The sequence below is a fragment of the Vulpes lagopus genome, chromosome 3 (assembly GCF_018345385.1).
Source record: "Vulpes lagopus strain Blue_001 chromosome 3, ASM1834538v1, whole genome shotgun sequence".
In the NCBI taxonomy this organism is placed as follows: domain Eukaryota; kingdom Metazoa; phylum Chordata; class Mammalia; order Carnivora; family Canidae; genus Vulpes; species Vulpes lagopus.
The window spans coordinates 135,456,553-135,473,725 of NC_054826.1; positions in this window are offsets into that span (position 1 = coordinate 135,456,553).

Genomic DNA, 17,173 nt, shown 5'->3' on the forward strand with positions numbered 1-17,173 from the left:
CACATTAGAAGAAATTGGGCTACCAAAAAAAAAAAAAAGGTATTATATATATATGTGTATATATATATGTGTGTATATATATATATATATGATCCATATATATATATATATATATATATATACACACACACACACACAGTGATTAAACCGTAACCTCTAGAAATGGAATCAAGTATCAGTATTTTTAATAACTACCTAGAATCTTTTAATGTCTGACATTATTTATCAATTTAATAACCTTCAAATTCTCTAGCTCTTACCCTAGGATTTTCAGTTCACAAACTTATTTTTACATTTGTTTTCTATAAACATATTGTATATTTTTGCTTAAATTGTATTGTTCCTAAATTATATCCATTATTGTATCACACAGCCATTTACTCTTTAATTTTACAAACGAATCATCCTGTTTGTATATACTCTGATGTCATTTCTGGAAATATAATGGCAGTTGTAGAAAAATGATAATTTACTTACAGCTGATGATGGCAATATTTAATTTTCTTAAAATCTGCTGAAATTCATGGTAAAAATAATTATTAAGTTGAACTGTAATGTACATCATGGATAGATTCTTTTCCTGAGATGATTAATAATTAAAAGTTCCTAACTCTATTAAATGATTATTTAAAAGTGTCAAAAGTTTAATTTTTAGGTTAAATGCTTTTTTTAATGACTTAAAAAACTCATAATTTTTTTTATTATAAATATAATGATTGTTTCTTTAAAAAAATATGAAAAGGAGAGAAACTTGCACACACACACACACACACACACACACAAACCGCCCAAAGTTCCAAAATATACAAGGACATTTTTGTAAGTTTAGTATAAGTTATTAAAACCTTTTAATGTGGTGAAAAAGTTCCTAAAAATTCTTAAAGTTTTTCACAGGATTAATTTTTAAGAATTTAGAAAAAGATTTTGACAAATATATGCCTATTGAAACTATTCACATCATGTGACTCTAATCCCCACTATCTCTTTTTTCAGTAGCCAGTGACTTCTCTCCAGGACTACTCTATTGAAGTCCTTGGTTATTTAAATAACTGCATAGATAATGACTTAATATACTGACTTCTTAGATCCTTAAACTCTTCCCGTGAACCTTTTCTCACCTTTCCATACCCATTCACTCCTGTGTCCATATGCTAGATCGTATATCTACTAACAACTACAAACCTGTTAGATTGTCTGATTCATAAGGTACCATCTCCTATTTTCCCATTTTTACCCTTTCAAGTAGTCTAGTAATCTAACTCCAACCACCTTTCACTTTTACCAGGATGTATAATCCAGTGATTATAGATATAGTACAATTTTTATATTGTACTAATTTTCATTCATCCTCTTTCCCACTTACACAGAAACATCTGTCCTCAACTCCTGTGCCCTTACCCCCACTTTGTACTCACTTGACAAAAACCCAATGTTGATTCATTAGGATTTGACTACCCTTATGCTAATAGGGTTAACCCCGCCTAATACAAACTTGCCGACTGTTCTGACTTTAAATACATGGTGGTTGAATCCCAAATAGTTCCTTAGGACAATGTCTTATCTTTCTTCTTACCTCTATTCTCTCTTCTCTCTACCATTCTCATTTTCAGTTCCTGGTTCACTAGAAGACCACAGTTATTTAGAAGAGAACACAGGCAATTTAATTTCAACACATCTGCCTATCTGTATGTGTGTACTACCTCCATTCTGTTACCATGAATTAACTGTCTTTCATCTTACGTGACTTTACTCTGCATCTATCCTATGTCATGTTCACAAGAGCTCTGTTTCTGAAATTGTATTCACATTATCCTGAATCATCTACATTTATTCTTTTCCTCTGATTATTACTGTCGGCATGCAAGCATGCAGTTATTTTCTTATCTGTCAAAAATTCTATCTTGGGCACCTGGGTGGCTCAATTGGTTAAGTGTCTACCTTCAGCTTAAGTCATGATCCCAGGTTCCTGGGATGGAGCCTTGCATTGAGCTCTCTGCTCACCGGCAAGTCGGCTTCTCCTCCTCCCTCTGCCTGCCACTCCCCCTGGTCGCTATCTCTCTCTTTCTCTCTGTCAAATAAATAAATAAAATCTCTAAAAAAATTCTATCTCTACCCCACCTCCTCCTCCAGTTACTAGCCCATTGTCTTATGTCTTTTCACATATATATACACACAGAATCTACAGATAATTTCTCTTGTCTATATCTCCATTCATTTCACCCTCTTCTCTCTTGAACCATATTATCAGGTGTTTTTCTTATAAAAAAAAAAAGATTTTATTTATTCATGAGAGACACACAGAGAGAGGCAGAGACATAGGCAGAAGGAGAAGCAGGCTTCCTGTGGGGAGCCCGATGCAGGACTCGATCCCAGGACCCGCGGATCATGACCTGAACCAAAGGCAGATGCTCAACCACCGAGCCACCTAGGCATCCCCACACTATCACGTTTTAATCTCCCACTTCATTGACAGTGCATTTGTAAATGTCATAATGGTGTCCACTACTAAAGCCAGTAGCTAATATTCAGTGCTCATATTAAAGAGGCAAGGATGACTTTGTTCAATGTTACAATGGCAGAGAAAGACTGAACTCAAATCCACTAAAATGAAGGGCAGGGGAAATTTTAAGCACTGGGATAAGCTACTGGAATGTACTGGGGGACTTCGCAGGGAAGAGATAGATCAATAGTGTATGCCTGGTATTGCTGAGTTTGTAAATGTTTTCCCCTATGATTAGACCATCTGTGTTTACTAACTGGCACTCACTGAAGTCAGATCCCTACCCTCCCACAGACATTGGGAGATAAGGATGCCATATCCTTTAATGTTTGCATTTCAAAGAGATGTTTTCAGGATCTTCATGAAGACATTCCTTAGTTTGTAGTATTGGCAAGAAGTTGGGAGAATAGTTACATATATTTCAAAGGGACAGAGAAAGAAAATATAATTGCAAGTTTTCATAATTAAATGTTCTGAGAAACGGAAGATTGAAGGTTCCAGCCAGAAAGAAACCTGTCTAAAGCTTAGTCAAGCTGAGGGAAATGTTACAGCCATCATGGTCAGGTCCCATTATATTATAGGCCCAGGGAGGAAAGTTCTTGGTTACCATGGTGATCTATTGAACATATTTTGATATTCTCTAGCTCAAATTTGATAGTAAAGGATAATTGAAGGATCTCAGACCCCTCAGGCATGCAGGTCAGAGTTATGATACCAGATAAACTATGTAAAACAGCAGAGGTGCCAGCTCCACAGCAATCTAGAATGGATAAAGAAGAGGTTTATAAGCAGGGTCTGTTGTGGCTTTGAGAAAAGCAACAAAACAGGTCCTGTAGTTATAGGATACTTCTGTTATAGAATCTCAGGAGTCAACAACATTTGAATCATTTTACAACATTCCTATATTTTTCATTTTTCTCACAATTCCAACCCTTCCAATATTTTCCATGTAATAAATAAGAGCATTCACCAGAATATTGTTTTGATTACCGCTTTCCTTTACTTAATTATTTATACCTATTCTTCATTTTTTATAAAACTGTATAATTATATACTAAATTATGAGATTTAGTAACCTTCACTAAAACTGAGGTTCTCATAGTCTGATGCCAGTTTTAGAAGCCAACTTTAAAATCTACTATTTTATAGCAATGTCTTTCACTTCTACCTTATTTTTTTACTCTCTTTTCTTGTATATCAAGGTCATCCCTCCTATGCACTTACAGCTTTGTTTATGATTATTACTCTGGGAAAACAAAAATCTATACCTCTCCTGACCCTGTCTATCTTTTATTAACCCTCTTTGATTATAATTAGCTAATAGCCATCTTTCATTTTACTCAGTGTTCATGATTATCATCTTTATTATTCATTAATTCTCAATGAGAAACAAGAATTGAACATCTTATATACAGCAATTGCTTTGTTAGATGGAGTGAAAAATGTAAAAATAGCTCAGTCAAGAATTACAGAAACTCGGGATCCTGGGTGGCGCAGCAGTTTAGCGCCTGCCTTTGGCCCAGGGCATGATCCTGGAGATCCGGGATCAAATCCCACGTCGGGCTCCCGGTGCATGGAGCCTGCTTCTCCCTCTGCCTATGTCTCTGCCTCTCTCTCTCTCCTCTCTCTGTGTGTGACTATCATAAATAAATAAAAAAAAATTAAAAAAAAAAGAATTACAGAAACTCTTAACAATAGCATAATTTTATCATTAACATTTCAGTTAGCTTATGGTTTGTACTATATCATTTTCTTTTCTAATTGTTAATCTGCATAAATCTTAGATTTCCCCATGTACTAATAGTTATCTTAGGTGCAGTAAAAAAATGTGATCTCTCTCTCTCTCTCTCTCTCTGCCTTATGTCTTTTATGAAGTTCAGTGGCCCCAAAATGTGCACTTGAAAATTGCTTGTTGAATTGAACTGACAGAATGTAAATTAGTTTGGATAATATATTTATATTTTATTAGGGGAGAGGGAAATAACCTTATGAAATAGCCGCCAAGAACTTTTCATGTATTAAAAAATTAAAATTAAAAATAATCTATGAAGAATATGCCTAAAGGATCTTTATGATATAGGACTAAAAACGAGAGCCATACCAATATAACAACAGTCAAAACGTATTTTCATGAAATCTGGAAGCTTTAGAGTAAGATGACTGTGACCAAAGATAATCACCTTCTCATATTCTAGATATTTTTATAGTGCTAGATGCCTTTTTAAGTTTTATCTTCAATAAAAAAGAATAAGTTCAAGAACTAAGTGTCATCAATAAGCTATATTCCCTCAACCCACCAAAGACTAGTATAAATAAGATGACAAGTCATAACAACAGCAAAAAAATGTACATTTTTTCCCTTAGTGCTCTCTTTACAACTCATCATACATATTTAAATTCCCTAAATTATGAAACAAATATTTTATTATCATTCTACTGCATCCATATGAAACAAGTAAATGTATTTATAAACAAAAAAAGAAAAAAAATAGAAAAGAAGAATGACCAAAAGAAGGAAAGAAGGAGGGAGGGAGGAAGAGTGAGAGGAAAGAAGGAGTAATAAGAAAGAAGAGAAGGAGACAATTGCAGAGGGTTGATCAGCATTAAAATTTCCCTAGGATTGCCAGGAATATTAAGTAGATCACTGCATTCTGTGACAGTAATGTGCCACCTGAGAGTAATTTCTTAAGATGAATATAAAGAAGTACCAAAGGAATTCACCTTTCTTTTTTTTTTCTTTTTTTTTTTTTTGCTATAGAATGAGAAGTCTGACTACATTTTTTTTTCCCTGATATATGACTAGGGGCACTTTTTAAGCCTAGCCTCTCTCTGCTCCCTTGTGTCCCATATCTGGACACACTGATAGGACAGTCTAGATTCTCCCTCTTTCAGCATCGAGGGGTTCAGTAATTTAAATAATGCAAAACCCACCTATTCTTTTTTTTTAAATTTTATTTATTTATTCATGTGAGACACAGAGAGAGAAGCAGGGACACGGGCAGAGAGAGAAGCAGGCTCCCTTCAGCAGCCTGACGGGGGACTCAATCCTGAACCCCGGGACCACGTCCTGAGCCAAAGGCAAACACTCAACTGCTGAGCCACCCAGGCATCCCAAGCCCCACCTATTCTTAAATTCTCACCTGACCCACCTCCCAACCACCATAAGAACCCAAGACAATTTCCTTTGCTGGCTGGCTCAAACCATTTAGGGCCAGCTTGAGAAGCCTTCCCTGCTTTCTCCCAGAGATTTTTATTATAAAAATAATAAAACCTTTATGCCTTTTTGGTATGTGTTGCTTCATCAGTCTCAACATCTCAACCAAACCTCTGATAGGTGTCCATCTGCCTCTACATGGGCCCATGATATGTGGCCCCAGGTAAAGTCATATTTTTCTTGACCAAATTTAAGGCAGATATGCTCAAAATGAAGCATAGAGTTCACATTTTCTAATCTATCAAAATGAGATTAAGAACTTGTCCAGAGGCTCCTGGGCAGCTCAGTTGGTTAAGCCTCAGACTCTTGGTTTTGGCTCAGGTCATGATCTTGGGATCTTCAGATTGAGCCCTGAGTCAGGCTCCAAGCTCAGCTGGGAATGCTTCTCTGCCTCTTTCTCCCTCTGCCCCTCCCACCTGCTCCATTGCACATGCAAGTTCTCTCTCTCTAAAATTAAAAAATATATATATTATATATATTTAATTTAAAAGAATAGAATTTGTTCAAATATACTTTGATCAGAGATTATGTGATTCATTCATTTTTACCCTGATTGAAAATTATGTGATCCATTCAAGTACTCTTTATATTTATTTTAAGAAATTACTGTCAAGTAGCACTTTAATGTCATAGTATGCACTGATCCACCGGGTGTGGAGCCTGCTTGAGATTCTCACTTTATGTGTGTACACTAAACTTTGCCTTCCTTGAAATTTCATGCTATTAGTCACTCTGCTTTGTTGTTTCACCATGATCCACAGAGAGTTCAATAAACAGCCAGCAATACAGAGTCCCAGGAATATTTATGAGGTCAAACATTCATATAAAGAATTGGTATATTTTTCAAAAATACCAAAGGCTAAGCAAATTCTTTTATTTATAATTATGCAATTGAAATACAGCCAAGTGCAAAATTCATGAAATTAGCAGATACATCAGTCCCTGTCCTATATTTTAAGTCTTCAAAGTATCATCAAGTTTTATTTTATTTTTTTTTTAATTTTTATTTATTTATGATAGTCACAGAGAGAGAGAGAGAGAGAGAGAGAGAGAGAGAGGCAGAGACACAGGCAGAGGGAGAAGCAGGCTCCATGCACCGGGAGCCCGACGTGGGATTCGATCCCGGGTTTCCAGGATCGCGTCCTGGGCCAAAGGCAGGCGCTAAACCGCTGCGCCACCCAAGGATCCCCATCATCAAGTTTTAGATGATCATACTGCCCATCAAAAAAAATAGAAACAAAATTTTTGTTGTAAGAAAGTCAACTAAAACTAGGCCTCCTTCACATTTGGATTATTCTAATTCTTTGCCTTGAAGTAGCCAACAATACTAATTCTAATTTCTAGATTATTAGCATTCTTTAAACCACTGTAAATTTCTAGGATGCCTGGGTGGCTCAGTGAGTTAAGTGTCCAACTCTTGTTTTTAGCTCAGGTCATGATCTCAGGGTCGTGAGATCAAATCTGTTAGGCTCCATGTTAGGTGTGGTGCTTGCTTGAGGTTCTCTCTCTCCCTGTCCCCCTTCCCTCTCTTCTCCCCTTCTCTCTCAAGAAAACAAACAAACAAAAACAAACAAAAAAAACAACAAAAAAAAAAAAAAAAGAAAAGAAAATCAACCAAATAAAACCCCTGTAAGTTTCTAAAGATTTTTTTTTTTTTTGCATAAGAAAAAGAAACTAATATTTACTTGGCACCTACTATGTGTGTTTTCACTGATGTTTTAAATGCATTATCCTGTTAAATTAATAAATTGAAAAATAATAATGTTAGGTTTTACTCATGGTAAGGATGTCTTTTATTTGTAATTCATGTTAGCCAACAGGTCTTTTGATATGTCTTACCAAATGGGAAATTTATATTTACATATTAAGAGTTTAAAGTCATTTTGTTTTATAGGTAAGCAGTTCCAGTATTCTCCCTAATTCTTCATGGGTATGTTTTAACTTTTTCAGTTTTAGCTGTATTTTAGAAATATTTGGAACATTATCCAACAGAATTTAAATGTATTTTTATACTTACACTAGGTTTTATCACCAAATGTATCTATGTACATCCATATTATAATTCTAATTATGCATGTCCTTCAATGTAAGGAAACCAGAAGTCAAAACCGATTACAAGGTGAGGATTATATCAAGGTCACTGTATTTGCACCTATTATGAATTGTTATATGATGCTTTCTTTTTTTAGCATATGCCATTTTGCCTTTTCAATTACTGAAAACCACATTTTCTGCTATATTGCTTGCATCTACAGTAATCTCTGTCTTATATTTGCATAGTTTGTTCTCTTGATGTGCCTTTGCATAAAAAATACAATTTTTCAAATCAGGCAGAAATTAAATTCAGGCTTTAGAAATAACATTTGTGACTACACATTTAAAAAGCTTTATTAAACATTTAAAAACATGCTTTCCTTTGGGAGTAAAAAATAAACCTGGAGAATTCAGATACTTTTGCAAATATATCTATATTATTTTAAACTAATCCAAGGCTTTGTTATAAACAGAAAATTTATAAAAAGAGTATAAGCTGGGGCAGCCCAGGTGCCTCAGCAGTTTAGCGCCACCTTCAGCCCAGGGCCTAATCCTGGAGTCCCAGGATCAAGTCCTGCCACAGGATCCCTGCATGGAGCCTGCTTCTCCCTCTGCCTGTGTCTCTGCCTCTCTTTGTCTCTCTGTGTCTCTCATGAATAAATGAATATAATCTTAAAAAAAAAAAAGAGTATAAGCTGAATCTATTTTCCCAGAATGCTCTATAAAACCTACATTAGATAGGAATAATCATAATTTTTTCTAAGATTAACAGTATAATTTAAATAAGTTCAAATATAACATGAGTTGGTAAGTCTATATTTTGTTTCATTTTAAAAAATAAATATGTATAAGACTTAAAATAATCCTAAATCAAATCCAGATCAGATTAATCTGTACAAATTTTATAAATATTTCACATATGTACTCTATGATATGTATGTACATAAATACAATTGGTAAAATACCCCAAATCCATTTATATATGGTATGTATATATGTAGTGTGTGTTTGTTTTTGTAGGCACATTTGTACATGTTTGTGTATGTATCACAAAAAGTAAAAATACATATATAACTACAAACAGAAAAATGACCACATTCCCTACCCACAATTAGAAACTGCAGACAACGATGATCTTTGACTAATCACTAGATGTTTATGAGCAATAATTTAAAGACTCTGGGGTCTTTGAAACTAAGAGTGTAGTTATTAGAATTTAATTTCACTCAATAATGGATCTGTATTTTCTTTTTTCTGGCACTTATTTAAGGACAAAATTTGAAAGCAAAAGTGAAGGTTCAAAAAAGCTAATAAAGTTGATGACGATTTTTGTCTGCCTTTTGAAAGCTACTTCATCTCAAAGCTGTCTTAATTCCTATCCCAATTCTACTAGTTAGTGGGGCTGGCCTCCTTTCCCCTGCTCAGAACGGGCATAAAAAATAAAGTTACCTAATGTAACCTAGGCCCTAACCTAAGAAGTCAGGGCCTCAGACACAGCAATTGGTTCAGAAATCCATGAAATCCAAGTAGAAATAATAAGGGATATTCTTAAGAACTGTTCTGGAGCTACAGGGAAACAAAATACTGACCTCTCTCCCCTCATTATTCTTGAAGCTTATTATTTTGTTTTGTTATTTTTAACTTACCATTCTCACCTGTAAAGATGATATGGGTTTGGGCTTTTCGATGCCTTTATAACCATTATGAAGAATAGAGCCTAAGAATTAAGCTGAACAGGAACAGTAACAACAAAAGAAAAAAAAATTGCGATAATCTCAGTGACATCTATCAAGAATTGTGTCTTGCCATCTTTAGTCATACCCAATCATTTAAATTTCCCAATTTTATAAGCACATATGAAATCATACAGAGAAGTAGATGATGATGATAGATGATAGATAGATAGATAGATAGATAGATAGATAGATAGATGATAGATAGAGCCTACATATTTCCTTTAGGCAGCTATCATTTATAAAGTTCTAATTAATGGAAAATAAAAAATCATAAATAAGATACATAAATATTCAGTACTTCTTCACTGTAAAATAATGAGTTTAAAAATATTGAGGAGATATTTTTATATTTCTATTTAGGGATTTAGATCACGTGGTCTTGAGTTAATATTTGTCCTTGGGGAATATATGATGTGAGCATATGCTTAATTAATTAATGTACTTTTTTTTTCTTTCCATAGCAGAAGACTAGGGGAAAAAGAAAGCATTTCTGCAACTGAAAGGGAGGTCTAGAAGGACAATGGACTCGGGATGCCTATGACTATCTTTACATGTGTTGTTAAGACCTGGAGCCCCAGACTACTCTGTAGAACTGGACATGCTATAAATAGCTGCAGACTTAGCTACTTAGAGCATTAATCTACCCTGATTATCTCTTACTATTGGAGGAGGTCAGCAAGGGGATATGACCAACAGTTGAGCCTCAAGCAAGACCCAGACAATCAGAGGCCCCTCACCTTTTCCCTTGTTCTTAGAACATACACTCTGTCCACTGTTCCCACAGTGGGAACTGTTATAAGGACATAGCTTTGAGAGAGTAAGGCATTGGTGAGACCACCTGGACTGAATATGTGACTGAACACATTTAAGGCCTCTCCACACACTCTTAAGATTCTGGTGGACAGGTGCAAAGATCTACTCATGTTGCAGCTGTCCAAGATAAGTCTCACATGTACATTCCTTCGCTTATTAAACATGCCACCTATTAATCTGGAGTGGTCTGCCTCTTTCTTTCTCTTCACATACATCTCTTATTATCCTTTGTGTATTGGGACTAGATTGCAAACCAACAATTTGTGAACCAGCCACAAGACTGAAGATATGAGTCTTAGGAAAGAGGCATCCGTGGGAGCCATCAGAGTTTGGTCACTGACCTCTATGTGGGGAGGGTGGCCCATAGGGTAGATGCTTGTTGACCATCATGGGAATATGGGGACTCCCTGAAACACTGGCTGATTTAATGTGTCTGCTTGAGGAACTGTGCCTGGTGCACTGAAGCAAAGAAGGGCAGCAAACAGCTGCCACAATGGGCTGGCCTCTACTGGGGGCAGTTCAGTTGGCCACCAACACCCAGCTAGAGACTGAAGACTGAGTTAGAAAGTTGGAGGAAGAACTGAGATTTGAGAAGGACATGTGGGTGACCACGACTCTGCTGGCTTCAGAGCTGGCCCACAAGGTGGGAGAGCAGGATAATAAATTGGAGAACTTAGTGTGCTGTTTTGCTAAGGTAGGGAGATGCAAACTGCTGTAGATTAAGGTCCAAGTGTTTGTAACAAAACCTGCTTTAGATGTAAGAGGTGGAATCTCTGAGAAAGTGAAGAAATTAAGGAGAATATTGTGATCCATTGTGAAATGTATGAAACATTCCATGCTCTTTGATACCTAAGACAAAGAACAGAACAGCCAAAACAACTCTAGCCAGGGGGCAGCCCCCATGGCAGGAAACATTCATGATGAGAGAATACATGCCCACTGAGCTGATGGATTTAGCTGCCAATTCCAGCAAAAGGCCAAGGAAATTATCCCCACATGGTTAGTGCAGCTATAGAATATAGGCGGTGATGACATTTCTCTGACCAGGTAGGAGGCACAGAAAATGAGCAACATCACCACACACCTGCCTTCCAATGGTACCTGCATGGCACTCAGAGGGTTCAAAGTACTTTGTTATAGATTGGACTGTTTTAATCTATAGGAGGCCTGGTCCAATGAAAGGGATCTTCCTGGGTACATGGAATGCTAGAAATCTATAAAGGAGATGCAACAAATCTTAGAGAGTTGGGAATGAGATAGATGATTTACATCCCTGTCTTTGAAGTCCCTGATTGGGCCACATTAACTGCAGGAATGGAAGCCAATATTCTCCAGCCTTCACCTGCTGTGGGACAGGACTTCTCTGATGTTGGGTAATTCATTGCTGATCTGAGGAACACTGGCAAACCCCAGGAATGGGTATAGGCTATGTAAAAGGTCCAAGACAGAGAGGAAACTCAAGAAGCCAAAATGCTATCCCAAGCAGCTGAAAAGAGTCCTGTAAAAATAACTTGGAAGCAAATGTGGTTTGACTTTCTGGCTTTTAGGACTCCACCTAGAAAGGTAGACTGACAATGTAATGCTGTATTGGTCAGCCTGTGGAAAGCCTTGAAACCTGAACAATAGTTCAGAGCTGGCCTGCCTGCCCTTACCATTCAGGATGCCTCTATCTGCTCCAGCAGAGGTCTCAGGGATACAGTCGTATTTGGGGTTGGTGCCTCCCACCAATGGGTGCAAGTCAGAATTGCCTCCATATGAGAGCCATTTGGGGAAATCAGAGGTCTCAAATTTGGTGAACTATTCACTGGTTCCCCAGAAATAAACAAAAGGTGAAGGGTCAGGTTGACCCTGGGACCAAATATACTCTAATACATGGTAACCCTTCCCCATGAGAATGCAAAATTTCTATATCTCCAATAGCAGAGAACATACTGATCATTAATATACTACAAGGTCGAACTATGCAAACCTCTATCAGTGAAGTCCACCTCTTGGTTAGATTAATCAAACTAGTGCTGAAGGGAAACACCAAGTGGGAACCAGTAAGTCCACATGAAGAGTGGTAACTGTCATACATATAAACTGCTTGGGAGGCATAAGGAAATAGACACTTTCCAAGAACTGCATTAAGTAGGTACTGTATGCCCTGCTCATAGGGTTCTCAACAGCCAGCTATGGCTGGAAAAAAAGCCACATGGCTCATGGCAGGTGACCAGGGACTACTGAGAGTTGAACAGATAGTACCTGCATCCATGTGGCTATGACAGGCATTGCCACCATCTTAGATATCTTGGCCATGGTCACAGGAGTATACCATGCTGTGATGGACTTAGCTAATTCTTTGTGCAGTACATCCTGGTCTCTAAGTTACAAGATAAATTTGCTTTCATCTGATGGCAAGAATGGACCTTTCAAGCATTTCCCCAAGGCTACCTGCACACCTCCACAATATGTCATGGGATAACAGCTTAAGTCCTGTCCCTGTTCTCTTTCCCCACATCAGTAAAATGGGCCTATTACATTGATGACATAATGTTAACATGAGAAGATTTGCCTCTGCCTTTGCACAGGATACTATGCAGATGTTGCTGGAACATCTGTGAAGTAAAAGATGGATGGCAAACCCACAGAAAATGAAAGACCCAGGCACCACCGTCAAGCCCCCTAGAGTCATTTGGTTGGGTAAGGTATGCATTGTCCCAGGAGCTGTGACTAAAAAGTTCTAAGACTATCCAACCTCTAAGAACATGAAAGAGGTGCAAACCTTTGTAAGGATTTTGGAATTTTGAAGAATATTTATTCCCTACTTGGCACAGTGTTTCTGCCCGTTAAACCATTGGGTGAAAAAAGGGCACATGTGGGACTGAGGATCAGAACAGCAAGCAGCCTTTGAGAAGACAAAAATACTAGTGAAACACATTAAAGTTCTAGGCATATCCCAAACAGGACTACCATTATAGTCAGATGTGTCTACCACTCTGGAAGGCATGAATTGGACATTATGGCAGAGGCCACAGGAGAGAGTACCACTAGGATTTTGGTTCTAATTCTAAAAAAGGGAAAGAAGAGCAACAGCTCCTAGCAGTGTATATAGCAATCCTCAAGGAGAAGCGGCATATAATGGTAAGAACTTCCATTCCTTTAAGGGAGTGGGCGGAGTATATGTTCCAATAGCAGCAGAGGAGCACCTAGTATGACAGCCCACTGTTTCTAGAAAATTGGATGCTCCTAGGTTCTGTCGAATATGTAGATCCTGCAAATTCGCCCATCCCTATTCCTGTGGCTGCCTCTGCAACCGAAGTCAGTTACTAGATGGGTCAAGCCAGAGCAAACTACCCCCATGGATTGCAGTCACTATTCAGCCAAACACTGATATCGTCTAAATGAAAACAGAGAAAAACACAGCAGCCAGTGGGCTGAACTCAAACAGTTTGGCTAGTGATCACTCATGAGCCATGGCCATTAAGCCTTTGTACTGACAGCTGGTCTATTCTAAAAAGGATTCACCCTATGGCTTAGAAAATGGAAAGCTGACCAATGGATAATCATGAATAAGTCCTATGGGGTGAGGATATGTGGAAAGACATTTGGGTCTGCCTGCAAGAGCCTCAGGCAGTTCTTGCTCTTTCCTGTATCCTGACCCATAAGATGTTGACACCCCCTAGAGATCAGGGAGCTGATACCCTAGCTTGGGTATCAGAAGATTAGATGCATAGAAAGAGTGGCCATGACAGCACCTGGGTGGAATGGCCCAGTCCAAGGATCTGGACTGCCTCTGAAATGTAGGGACTTGGTTAATGCAGTAACAGCATGCTGTGTGTTCTAAACAATACTCAAGGCAACTGCCAAAGGAGTCTGGAGCAATTCATTAGAGTTTCCAACTGGGGAGGGATTGGGAAATTGATTTTATTGGTCCCCTTCCTCTGAATGAGGGTTCTAAATTTGTGTTGATGTGTATGGACTGTGTCTCGTCTTACTCAAGTTTTCTTCTGTGGCTGTGAAAACCAGGCTGCTACCATTGGGGGATTGGAAAGGTGAGTACCATGTATGAATATCCTTGTTGAATAGTGATTGGTGGTCACATAATATGCAAGACTAGGCAAAAGAACATGATATTGCATGGAGCTTCCACCTCCCCTACCACCTGCAAGCAGATAGAAAGGGAAAATGGAACGTTAAAGAAGCACGTTAAATTATTAACAGGTAAAACCACCTTGGCTGAGTGGACTAAAGTACTATCCCAGGATTTAAGACATTTAAGTGATCAACCAGTAGGGCCTCTTCTCCCACATGTCAGACTGGGGACCCCTGCTGAGGCACCCAATAATATAAAGGTATGGAAGTCTCAAGAAATAGCCATTGTCCCTACTCTTACTGTGGATCAAAGTGCTATGCTGCCAAGAACACTAAGCCCCATCATGCCTGACAAGGGAGTTATTTCCTGGAATTTGAAACGGGCCACCCACCCCACTAGGATGTACTTTGCACCCCAATAGATGAAGAAAAATCACTCAATTTCCACTGAGATCCAATTATTCTGAAGTAAGCTGGACCTGTGGGAAACACACTACACCTAGAATATAATACGCACCACTGAAAGAAAGCGGAAGGTGGGGGTCCTGATCTGATATATCCCACCCCTAGTCCATCTCCTTATGCCTGACACTGCTGCCTTTCTTGGCCAACATGTAGGGAATGTACAATCAGATCCAGTGTCTAAAGCTTCCAACCTCCCTCTCAAGGCCAGATGGACAAATTCCATTTTCCACCGGTATGATCATTTGGTGGCTATCTTTGTCCTTTCCATTGGCCTGACAGACATTATATCACACAAGAAGCCCTTACTAAATTCACCCAACAAGCTTTAAATGGTAGCTGGCAAAGCCTGTTTTTACTGAACATTGAAATATCTTTGATGAGAAAAGCTGTCCTCCAAAATAAGATAGCTTCGGATATTGTTACTGCCTCTCAAAGAGGCACCTGTGCCATACTCAGAGGAATGTTGCGTGTTCATACCTGGTGAGTCTGCTAAGGTCACCTTATTAAATCACATGAGCACACAAGTAAAGGCTGAGTAATGTTACCCCCGGGTCTAAGTAACTTAATAAATCTGTGGTTCTGATCATGGGGCTCCAGGTTGGAAAACCTGTCACTTAATTTTAGAAACATTAATTTGTGTTTTCTCTTGAATGTGCCTTTATTGTTGCTGTGGTATCTTCCTCCAGTGCAGCCAGATAGCGGCCAAATGAGCCATCTTCATGTTAATGAAACCAATAGCTGACAGGTCAGGGCAGACTGTGGAAGAGGGAGATGAGTAAGATTGTAAGAGCCAATCACAAAGGAGAGAGTGTTGGAGGAAGTCATTAAGAGGATGTGAATGCCTGCTGACACTCAAACTGGACCAGGACAATCACAGGATCCTCACCCTTTTGCTGTCCTTGGAATATACATTCCACCCACCCTTCCCACAGCTGGAGCCATTTCAAGAACGTAACCTCGAGAGAGTAAGTTATTGTAGAGACCATATGGAATGTGTATGTGACTAATGCCCTTAGGTCTTGATATCACCCCTTACCCTCAGGGGTACATTCCAAAATCCCTGGTGGACGCTTGAAACCTTGAATAGTTTCAGACCCTAATATATACCATGTTTTGTCATGGCCCTTGTTAGGGGGTGAGGCAGAGATTTAAACACACACACACACACACACACACGACAAAACATGGTATATATGTGTGTGCGTATATATATATAATAAAGTTCAATTTATAAACTACGCATGGTTATTAGCAACAATAATAAATGGAACAATTATAAATGACTGTATTAAAAGTTATGTGAATGTGGTCTTTCTCTCTTAAAACATCTTATTGTACTGCATTCATCCTTTTTGTGATGAAGAGAGATGATACAATGCCTATGTGGTGAGAGGAAGTGAGGTGAATGATGTGGGCATTGTGATGTAGAGTTAGGCAACTATTGACCATCTGGTGATTTGCCAGAAGGGTCATCCTCTTCTGGACTTGGTAGACTATGGGAAACTGAAAGTTGGGGAAGTGAAACTGCAGATAAAGATAAACGTGTAAGATTTGGAGGCGGGTGGGGAGATCTATGCATCTTGTGGTGGCCCTAGGCAAGTCTTCGTGTAAGTTCCCTTGCTTATTAAACCTGCCGCCTACCCATCTGGAGTGTCTACCTCTTTCTGTGGTCTCTCTTTGCCGCCCTGTGTGGGGGCCAGCGTATGAACACTTACTTGGAAAAACATACTTATTACTGGAAGAAAAGTAACATTGTCACCATATTAAATTTGTGGACTTTGAATAAATCTTTCCAAAAGTGTGTGGAATAGCAAAAATAAAAAAAGTGGGCACTTCGGGGAAGAACTGAGGACTTGAGACAAGATAGGAAGGTTAAGACCTGGACCAAACACTTTAAGGATATACTCTTGGACTTTAAGGCTGAAAAGTACATATCATGAAAATGAACTACATATACCAGAGGAGGGAGTAAAGTTTTCATGATATGGATTGCAATTCTCTTTAATTATCTGAATAATTTATCAAAGTCTTATATATTTGTCTAACATCTGTGATGCTACTGTGCTTCATTGCGTAACCCTCTAATAGGTGGGAGTATTTTAAAGAATGTGCAGCATTTAGAAGCCAGAATCAGGAATCTATGTCATAAACATATGAAAAGAGCTCCACCTTAATCATTAAAAGAAGTGAGCAGTGACTGGAGTGTAAACATCCATGGAGTTATTTTGGCTATAACCTTTAAAACTAACAATGTATTTATCCTTCAACACAGATATTTTTGATAAGGAAATAGTTTCAAGATACACACACATATAATTCGATATATTCAATATTGAA